Here is an 11,432-nt window from a genome sequence, read left to right on the forward strand (position 1 = left end):
ATATAGCCCTCTACTGTATATATAGCCCTCTACTGTATATAGCCTCTCTACTGTATATAGCCTCTCTACTGTATATAGCCTCTCTACTGTATATAGCCTGTATATATATATAAGGTCTACTACACCTGTTGTATTCAGCATTTCACTGTAAGGTCTACTACACCTGTTGTATTCAGCATTTCACTGTGAGGTCTACTACAGCTGTTGTATTCAGCATTTCACTGTAAGGTCTACTACACCTGTTGTATTCAGCATTTCACTGTAAGGTCTACTACACCTGTTGTATTCAGCATTTCACTGTAAGGTCTACTACACCTGTTGTATTCAGCATTTCACTGAAAGGTCTACTACACCTGTTGTATTCAGCATTTCACTGAAAGGTCTACTACACCTGTTGTATTCAGCATTTCACTGTGAGGTCTACTACACCTGTTGTATTCAGCATTTCACTGTGAGGTCTACTACACCTGTTGTATTCAGCATTTCACTGTAAGGTCTACTACACCTGTTGTATTCAGCATTTCACTGTGAGGTCTACTACACCTGTTGTATTCAGCATTTCACTGTAAGGTCTACTACACCTGTTGTATTCAGCATTTCACTGTGAGGTCTACTACACCTGTTGTATTCAGCATTTCACTGTAAGGTCTACTACACCTGTTGTATTCAGCATTTCACTGTGAGGTCTACTACACCTGTTGTATTCAGCATTTCACTGTAAGGTCTACTACACCTGTTGTATTCAGCATTTCACTGTGAGGTCTACTACACCTGTTGTATTCAGCATTTCACTGTGAGGTCTACTACACCTGTTGTATTCAGCATTTCACTGTGAGGTCTACTACACCTGTTGTATTCAGCATTTCACTGTGAGGTCTACTACACCTGTTGTATTCAGCATTTCACTGTAAGGTCTACTACACCTGTTGTATTCAGCATTTCACTGTGAGGTCTACTACACCTGTTGTATTCAGCATTTCACTGTGAGGTCTACTACACCTGTTGTATTCAGCATTTCACTGTGAGGTCTACTACACCTGTTGTATTCAGCATTTCACTGTAAGGTCTACTACACCTGTTGTATTCAGCGCACGTGACAAATAAACTTTGATTTGATTTTTCAAAAACAGTGGCAGGTTGTTCTTTGTTATAATTCCAGATTGGCCCTTCATGAATGGGCTCTATGATCACTGGCTCCCTCACCTGCGGAGTTCACTGGAGGAGGTTGGAACTAACCAAGTCCATCAGGTGTCCCGTTGCACCGAGAGGTCGAGCTCGTCTCCTAGTTACCCAACACGAGAGGTCGAGCTCGTCTCCTAGTTACCCAACACGAGAGGTCGAGCTCGTCTCCTAGTTACCCAACACGAGAGTTCGAGCTCGTCTCCTAGTTACCCAACACGAGAGGTCGAGCTCGTCTCCTAGTTACCCTGCACGAGAGGTCGAGCTCGTCTCCTAGTTACCCAACACGAGAGGTCGAGCTCGTCTCCAGTTACCCTACACGAGAGGTCGAGCTCGTCTCCTAGTTACCCAACACGAGAGGTCGAGCTCGTCTCCTAGTTACCCAACACGAGAGGTCGAGCTCGTCTCCTAGTTACCCTACACGAGAGGTCGAGCTCGTCTCCTAGTTACCCTACACGAGAGGTCGAGCTCGTCTCCTAGTTACCCTACACGAGAGGTCGAGCTCGTCTCCTAGTTACCCTACACGAGAGGTCGAGCTCGTCTCCTAGTTACCCTACACGAGAGGTCGAGCTCGTCTCCTAGTTACCCAACACGAGAGGTCGAGCTCGTCTCCTAGTTACCCTACACGAGAGGTCGAGCTCGTCTCCTAGTTACCCAACACGAGAGGTCGAGCTCGTCTCCTAGTTACCCTACACGAGAGGTCGAGCTCGTCTCCTAGTTACCCAACACGAGAGGTCGAGCTCGTCTCCTAGTTACCCAACACGAGAGTTCGAGCTCGTCTCCTAGTTACCCAACACGAGAGTTCGAGCTCGTCTCCTAGTTACCCAACACGAGAGGTCGAGCTCGTCTCCTAGTTACCCAACACGAGAGTTCGAGCTCGTCTCCTAGTTACCCTACACGAGAGGTCGAGCTCGTCTCCTAGTTACCCTACACGAGAGGTCGAGCTCGTCTCCTAGTTACCCAACAGGGAGAGGTCGAGCTCGATCTCCTAGTTACCCAACACGAGAGGTCGAGCCTGCCTCCTAGTTACCCTACACGAGAGGTCGAGCTCGTCTCCTAGTTACCCTACACGAGAGGTCGAGCTCGTCTCCTAGTAGTTACCCTACACGAGAGGTCGAGCTGCGTCTCCTAGTTACCCAACACGAGAGGTCGAGCCGTCTCCTAGTTACCCTACACGAGAGGTCGAGCTCTGTCTCCTAGTTACCCTACACGAGAGGTCGAGCTCGTCTCCTAGTTACCTAACACGAGAGGTCGAGCTCGTCTCCTAGTTACCTACACGAGAGGTCGAGCTCTGTCTCCTAGTTACCCTACACGAGAGGTCGAGCTCGTCTCCTAGTTACCTAACAGGGAGAGGTCGAGCTCGTCTCCTAGTTACCCAACACGAGAGGTCGAGCTCGTCTCCCTAGTTACCCAACACGAGAGGTCGAGCTCGTCTCCTAGTTACCCTACACGAGAGGTCGAGCTCGTCTCCTAGTTACTCCTACACGAGAGGTCGAGCTCGTCTCCTAGTTACCCAACACGAGAGTTCGAGCTCGTCTCCTAGTTACCCAACACGAGAGTTCGAGCTCGTCTCCTAGTTACCCAACACGAGAGGTCGAGCTCGTCTCCTAGTTACCCAACACGAGAGGTCGAGCTCGTCTCCTAGTTACCCTACACGAGAGGTCGAGCTCGTCTCCTAGTTACCCTACACGAGAGGTCGAGCTCGTCTCCTAGTTACCCAACACGAGAGGTCGAGCTCGTCTCCTAGTTACCCAACACGAGAGTTCGAGCTCGTCTCCTAGTTACCCAACACGAGAGTTCGAGCTCGTCTCCTAGTTACCCAACACGAGAGGTCGAGCGTCCACATCTACAATTGGCACTACACTTTTGAATTGGTATTAGTGAATAGATATTAAAACGTCAACAACAAAACAGTTATTCAACGAGTAGGTCTAGTAATCCTGTTTAGAAATTGGCTAAACGAAATATCTCGATTGAGCTGAAGTCAGAAAAATAGGTGGCCTAAACTTGCAAGGAGATAGAAAACTCAGGACGAAGACAAGGGGTGCTCTGTAGGCTACTCACGGTAGGATTTAGCCCCGGTTTGAGCCCCGGTTGCTTGCAGCACGGAGAGTAGTGCCCGCTCCGTGCCAGATCTCCCGTCCCGGTCTGCTGCTTCTCCGGAGAGTAGCCTCGTGTCCCGCCGTTGTCAAGGTGATGTCACACAAACCGAGTAAAATGTCGGAAACATTATTTTTAGAGCACCAGTGTTTGTGATCGTATTAATTATATGGCACCGTACAATGCCTCCCTCATCCCCATATGATCCGTAACAAAATATGCACAAATATAATTCACTATCCACAAACAAACACCTGTTGACTTGTATTTTGTAAACCAAGATTGTTAATAAATGCTAAATGAGCAGAATAACCAGTGAAGAACATATTTCCTTAATTATAAATAAATAAAAGCATTTGTGTGTGTGTGTGTGTGTGTAGTATCCAATCATTTCAAAACAACACTTTCCAGGTAGAACTGTCGAATCTGCGTGTGTGGCTCAAAGTACATCTCAGGGTCTGTTTTCATTTTGTCAACAGAATTATGGCATTAACATTACCATGACGTCACTGACCCCAACGGACACGCGCGTAGCGTGTGCATGTAGATTTTGTCCATCCACACCAAACGTTTTCAGGACACGCAGGTTGAAATATATATATATATATATTTTTTTTTAAAGTCAGAACTAACTATATTCATTTGGGGACAGGGGGTCGAAACATTCGTGGACATTTAGCTGTCTTGCTGTTGCTAGTTAATTTATCCTGGGATATACAAACATTGGGTTGTTATTTTAGTGGAATATTGACCCTTTGAGTCACACAAAATCGTGTGTTCTCTACTCCCACAACTAATCCACAGATTAAAGGGGAAACCTAGTTAGTTTCTAGTAATATCTCCTAGTCCTATTCTTCGTTTTTGTGGTTTTTATATTTAGAATTGGCAACAAACTTTAAGGTTCATTACTGCACCCAACTGGAGTGTAGACATCATTCATCTTTCAATCAACCATATGCTCCTAAAGACCAATGAAGAGGTGGGAGAGGCGGGACCTGCAGCACGTCAAAACATCTCAAATAGAGCCAAGTTCTATTTTAGCACCTGGCGTTGCAGATCGGTGTCAATCAGCGCCGTTTAAGATTAGGGAGGACGATTTTATTTAAATGAGGCCGATTTTATTTAAATGAGCATGGTCTTATTTCTATTACAGCATATTGGATGACTGTCATTCATATTCACCCAGTTCAATGTAACAGTGACTGGTTTAGGTTACTGTCATTCATATTCCATTCACCCAGCTCAATGTAACAGTGACTGGTTTAGGTTACTGTCATTCACCCAGCTCAATGTAACAGTGACAGGTTTAGGTTACTGTCATTCATATTCACCCAGTTCAATGTAACAGTGACAGGTTTAGGTTACTGTCATTCATATTCACCCAGTTCAATGTAACAGTGACAGGTTTAGGTTACTGTCATTCATATTCACCCAGTTCAATGTAACAGTGACAGGTTTAGGTTACTGTCATTCATATTCACCCAGTTCAATGTAACAGTGACAGGTTTAGGTTACTGTCATTCATATTCACCCAGTTCAATGTAACAGTGACAGGTTTAGGTTACTGTCATTCATATTCACCCAGTTCAATGTAACAGTGACAGGTTTAGGTTACTGTCATTCATATTCACCCAGTTCAATGTAACAGTGACAGGTTTAGGTTACTGTCATTCATATTCACCCAGTTCAATGTAACAGTGACAGGTTTAGGTTACTGTCATTCATATTCACCCAGTTCAATGTAACAGTGACAGGTTTAGGTTACTGTCATTCACCCAGTTCAATGTAACAGTGACAGGTTTAGGTTACTGTCATTCATATTCACCCAGTTCAATGTAACAGTGACAGGTTTAGGTTACTGTCATTCACCCAGTTCAATGTAACAGTGACAGGTTTAGGTTACTGTCATTCATATTCACCCAGTTCAATGTAACAGTGACAGGTTTAGGTTACTGTCATTCACCCAGTTCAATGTAACAGTGACAGGTTTAGGTTACTGTCATTCATATTCACCCAGTTCAATGTAACAGTGATAGGTTTAGGTTACTGTCATTCATATTCACCCAGTTCAATGTAACAGTGACAGGTTTAGGTTACTGTCATTCACCCAGTTCAATGTAACAGTGACAGGTTTAGGTTACTGTCATTCACCCAGTTCAATGTAACAGTGACAGGTTTAGGTTACTGTCATTCATATTCACCCAGTTCAATGTAACAGTGACAGGTTTAGGTTACTGTCATTCATATTCACCCAGCTCAATGTAACAGTGACAGGTTTAGGTTACTGTCATTCATATTCACCCAGTTCAATGTAACAGTGACAGGTTTAGGTTACTGTCATTCATATTCACCCAGTTCAATGTAACAGTGACAGGTTTAGGTTACTGTCATTCACCCAGCTCAATGTAACAGTGACAGGTTTAGGTTACTGTCATTCATATTCACCCAGTTCAATGTAACAGTGACAGGTTTAGGTTACTGTCATTCATATTCACCCAGTTCAATGTAACAGTGATAGGTTTAGGTTACTGTCATTCATATTCACCCAGTTCAATGTAACAGTGACAGGTTTAGGTTACTGTCATTCACCCAGTTCAATGTAACAGTGACAGGTTTAGGTTACTGTCATTCATATTCACCCAGTTCAATGTAACAGTGACAGGTTTAGGTTACTGCCATTCATATTCACCCAGTTCAATGTTACAGTGATAGGTTTAGGTTACTGTCATTCATATTCACCCAGTTCAATGTAACAGTGACAGGTTTAGGTTACTGTCATTCATATTCACCCAGTTCAATGTTACAGTGATAGGTTTAGGTTACTGTCATTCACCCAGTTCAATGTAACAGTGACAGGTTTAGGTTACTGTCATTCATATTCACCCAGTTGAATGTAACAGTGACTGGTTTAGGTTACTGTCATTCATATTCACCCAGTTCAATGTAACAGTGACAGGTTTAGGTTACTGTCATTCATATTCACCCAGTTCAATGTAACAGTGATAGGTTTAGGGTTACTGTCATTCATATTCACCCAGTTCAATGTAACAGTGATAGGTTTAGGTTACTGTCATTCATATTCACCCAGTTCAATGTTACAGTGACAGGTTTAGGTTACTGTCATTCATATTCACCCAGTTCAATGTAACAGTGACAGGTTTAGGTTACTGTCATTCATATTCACCCAGTTCAATGTAACAGTGACAGGTTTAGGTTACTGTCATTCACCAGTTGAATGTAACAGTGACAGGTTTAGGTTACTGTCATTCATATTCCCAGTTCAATGTTACAGTGACAGGTTTAGGTTACTGTCATTCATATTCACCCAGCTCAATGTAACAGTGATAGGTTTAGGTTACTGTCATTCATATTCACCCAATTCAATGTAACAGTGATAGGTTTAGGTTACTGTCATTCATATTCACCCAGTTCAATGTAACAGTGATAGGTTTAGGTTACTGTCATTCATAGTCACCCAGTTCAATGTAACAGTGATAGGTTTAGGTTACTGTCATTCACCCAGTTCAATGTAACAGTGATAGGTTTAGGTTACTGTCATTCACCCAGTTCAATGTAACAGTGATAGGTTTAGGTTACTGTCATTCACCCAGTTCAATGTAACAGTGATAGGTTTAGGTTACTGTCATTCATAGTCACCCAGTTCAATGTAACAGTGATAGGTTTAGGTTACTGTCATTCACCCAGTTCAATGTAACAGTGACAGGTTTAGGTTACTGTCATTCACCCAGTTCAATGTAACAGTGACAGGTTTAGGTTACTGTCATTCACCCAGTTCAATGTAACAGTGACAGGTTTAGTTACTGTCATTCATATTCACCCAGTTCAATGTAACAGTGACAGGTTTAGGTTACTGTCATTCATATTCACCCAGCTCAATGTAACAGTGACAGGTTTAGGTTACTGTCATTCATATTCACCCAGTTCAATGTAACAGTGACAGGTTTAGGTTACTGTCATTCATATTCACCCAGTTCAATGTAACAGTGATAGGTTTAGGTTACTGTCATTCACCCAGTTCAATGTTACAGTGACAGGTTTAGGTTACTGTCATTCATATTCACCCAGTTCAATGTAACAGTGACAGGTTTAGGTTACTGTCATTCATATTCACCCAGTTCAATGTAACAGTGATAGGTTTAGGTTACTGTCATTCATATTCACCCAGTTCAATGTAACAGTGACAGGTTTAGGTTACTGTCATTCACCCAGTTCAATGTAACAGTGACAGGTTTAGGTTACTGTCATTCATATTCACCCAGTTCAATGTAACAGTGACAGGTTTAGGTTACTGTCATTCATATTCACCCAGTTCAATGTTACAGTGATAGGTTTAGGTTACTGTCATTCATATTCACCCAGTTCAATGTAACAGTGACAGGTTTAGGTTACTGTCATTCATATTCACCCAGTTCAATGTTACAGTGATAGGTTTAGGTTACTGTCATTCACCCAGTTCAATGTAACAGTGACAGGTTTAGGTTACTGTCATTCATATTCACCCAGTTGAATGTAACAGTGACTGGTTTAGGTTACTGTCATTCATATTCACCCAGTTCAATGTAACAGTGACAGGTTTAGGTTACTGTCATTCATATTCACCCAGTTCAATGTAACAGTGATAGGTTTAGGTTACTGTCATTCATATTCACCCAGTTCAATGTAACAGTGATAGGTTTAGGTTACTGTCATTCATATTCACCCAGTTCAATGTTACAGTGACAGGTTTAGGTTACTGTCATTCATATTCACCCAGTTCAATGTAACAGTGACAGGTTTAGGTTACTGTCATTCATATTCACCCAGTTCAATGTAACAGTGACAGGTTTAGGTTACTGTCATTCACCCAGTTGAATGTAACAGTGACAGGTTTAGGTTACTGTCATTCATATTCACCCAGTTCAATGTTACAGTGACAGGTTTAGGTTACTGTCATTCATATTCACCCAGTTCAATGTGACAGTGATGGGTTTAGGTTACTGTCATTCATATTCACCCAGTTCAATGTAACAGTGACAGGTTTAGGTTACTGTCATTCATATTCACCCAGTTCAATGTAACAGTGACAGGTTTAGGTTACTGTCATTCATATTCACCCAGTTGAATGTAACAGTGACAGGTTTAGGTTACTGTCATTCACCCAGCTCAATGTAACAGTGATAGGTTTAGGTCACTGTCATTCACCCAGTTCAATGTAACAGTGATAGGTTTAGGTTACTGTCATTCACCCAGTTCAATGTAACAGTGACAGGTTTAGGTTACTGTCATTCACCCAGTTCAATGTAACAGTGACAGGTTTAGGTTACTGTCATTCACCCAGTTCAATGTAACAGTGACTGGTTTAGGTTACTGTCATTCATATTCACCCAGTTCAATGTTACAGTGATAGGTTTAGGTTACTGTCATTCACCCAGTTCAATGTAACAGTGACTGGTTTAGGTTACTGTCATTTATATTCACCCAGTTCAATGTAACAGTGACAGGTTTAGGTTACTGTCATTCACCCAGTTCAATGTAACAGTGACAGGTTTAGGTTACTGTCATTCATATTCACCCAGCTCAATGTAACAGTGACAGGTTTAGGTTACTGTCATTCATATTCACCCAGTTCAATGTAACAGTGACAGGTTTAGGTTACTGTCATTCATATTCACCCAGTTCAATGTAACAGTGATAGGTTTAGGTTACTGTCATTCACCCAGTTCAATGTAACAGTGACAGGTTTAGGTTACTGTCATTCATATTCACCCAGTTCAATGTAACAGTGACAGGTTTAGGTTACTGTCATTCATATTCACCCAGTTCAATGTAACAGTGATAGGTTTAGGTTACTGTCATTCATATTCACCCAGTTCAATGTAACAGTGACAGGTTTAGGTTACTGTCATTCACCCAGTTCAATGTAACAGTGACAGGTTTAGGTTACTGTCATTCATATTCACCCAGTTCAATGTAACAGTGACAGGTTTAGGTTACTGTCATTCATATTCACCCAGTTCAATGTAACAGTGACAGGTTTAGGTTACTGTCATTCATATTCACCCAGTTCAATGTAACAGTGACAGGTTTAGGTTACTGTCATTCATATTCACCCAGTTCAATGTTACAGTGATAGGTTTAGGTTACTGTCATTCACCCAGTTCAATGTAACAGTGACAGGTTTAGGTTACTGTCATTCATATTCACCCAGTTGAATGTAACAGTGACTGGTTTAGGTTACTGTCATTCATATTCACCCAGTTCAATGTAACAGTGACAGGTTTAGGTTACTGTCATTCATATTCACCCAGTTCAATGTAACAGTGATAGGTTTAGGTTACTGTCATTCATATTCACCCAGTTCAATGTAACAGTGATAGGTTTAGGTTACTGTCATTCATATTCACCCAGTTCAATGTTACAGTGACAGGTTTAGGTTACTGTCATTCATATTCACCCAGTTCAATGTAACAGTGACAGGTTTAGGTTACTGTCATTCATATTCACCCAGTTCAATGTAACAGTGACAGGTTTAGGTTACTGTCATTCACCCAGTTGAATGTAACAGTGACAGGTTTAGGTTACTGTCATTCATATTCACCCAGTTCAATGTTACAGTGACAGGTTTAGGTTACTGTCATTCATATTCACCCAGTTCAATGTGACAGTGATGGGTTTAGGTTACTGTCATTCATATTCACCCAGTTCAATGTAACAGTGATGGGTTTAGGTTATTGTCATTCATATTCTCCCAGCTCAATGTAACAGTGACAGGTTTAGGTTACTGTCATTCATATTCACCCAGTTCAATGTAACAGTGACAGGTTTAGGTTACTGTCATTCACCCAGCTCAATGTAACAGTGACAGGTTTAGGTTACTGTCATTCACCCAGTTCAATGTAACAGTGATGGGTTTAGGTTACTGTCATTCACCCAGCTCAATGTAACAGTGACAGGTTTAGGTTACTGTCATTCACCCAGCTCAATGTAACAGTGACAGGTTTAGGTTACTGTCATTCACCCAGCTCAATGTAACAGTGATGGGTTTAGGTTACTGTTATTCATATTCACCCAGTTCAATGTAACAGTGATAGGTTTAGGTTACTGTCATTCACCCAGTTCAATGTAACAGTGACTGGTTTAGGTTACTGTCATTTATATTCACCCAGTTCAATGTAACAGTGACAGGTTTAGGTTACTGTCATTCACCCAGTTCAATGTAACAGTGACAGGTTTAGGTTACTGTCATTCATATTCACCCAGCTCAATGTAACAGTGACAGGTTTAGGTTACTGTCATTCATATTCACCCAGCTCAATGTAACAGTGACAGGTTTAGGTTACTGTCATTCATATTGACCCAGTTCAATGTAACAGTGACAGGTTTAGGTTACTGTCATTCATATTCACCCAGTTCAATGTAACAGTGACAGGTTTAGGTTACTGTCATTCATATTCACCCAGTTCAATGTTACAGTGACTGGTTTAGGTTACTGTCATTCATATTCCATTCACCCAGTTCAATGTAACAGTGACTGGTTTAGGTTACTGTCATTCACCCAGTTCAATGTAACAGTGACTGGTTTAGGTTACTGTCATTCATATTCACCCAGTTCAATGTAACAGTGACAGGTTTAGGTTACTGTCATTCATATTCACCCAGTTCAATGTAACAGTGACAGGTTTAGGTTACTGTCATTCATATTCACCCAGTTCAATGTAACAGTGACAGGTTTAGGTTACTGTCATTCACCCAGTTGAATGTAACAGTGACAGGTTTAGGTTACTGTCATTCATATTCACCCAGTTCAATGTTACAGTGACAGGTTTAGGTTACTGTCATTCATATTCACCCAGTTCAATGTGACAGTGATGGGTTTAGGTTACTGTCATTCATATTCACCCAGTTCAATGTAACAGTGACAGGTTTAGGTTACTGTCATTCATATTCACCCAGTTCAATGTAACAGTGACAGGTTTAGGTTACTGTCATTCATATTCACCCAGTTGAATGTAACAGTGACAGGTTTAGGTTACTGTCATTCACCCAGCTCAATGTAACAGTGATAGGTTTAGGTCACTGTCATTCACCCAGTTCAATGTAACAGTGATAGGTTTAGGTTACTGTCATTCACCCAGTTCAATGTAACAGTGACA

General features: G+C 41.7%; 1 long non-coding RNA gene across 5 annotated transcripts; it reads left to right on the forward strand.

Moving 5' to 3' along the window:
* Positions 1–775: 775 nt before the first annotated feature.
* On the forward strand, positions 776–3,722 carry LOC127918442 (uncharacterized). 5 transcript variants are annotated; one of them, XR_008099961.1, is made up of 3 exons: positions 776–1,336; positions 1,608–1,845; positions 2,671–3,722. It is a non-coding gene; the product is annotated as an uncharacterized LOC127918442 (long non-coding RNA). The 5 variants fall into 5 exon arrangements; XR_008099964.1 differs by having other exon boundaries at positions 1,608–1,811; positions 2,807–3,722; XR_008099962.1 differs by having other exon boundaries at positions 1,608–1,777.
* The last annotated feature ends 7,710 nt before the right edge of the window (positions 3,723–11,432 follow it).

The sequence above is a fragment of the Oncorhynchus keta genome, unplaced genomic scaffold (genome assembly GCF_023373465.1).
Source record: "Oncorhynchus keta strain PuntledgeMale-10-30-2019 unplaced genomic scaffold, Oket_V2 Un_contig_14231_pilon_pilon, whole genome shotgun sequence".
NCBI lineage: Eukaryota > Metazoa > Chordata > Actinopteri > Salmoniformes > Salmonidae > Oncorhynchus > Oncorhynchus keta.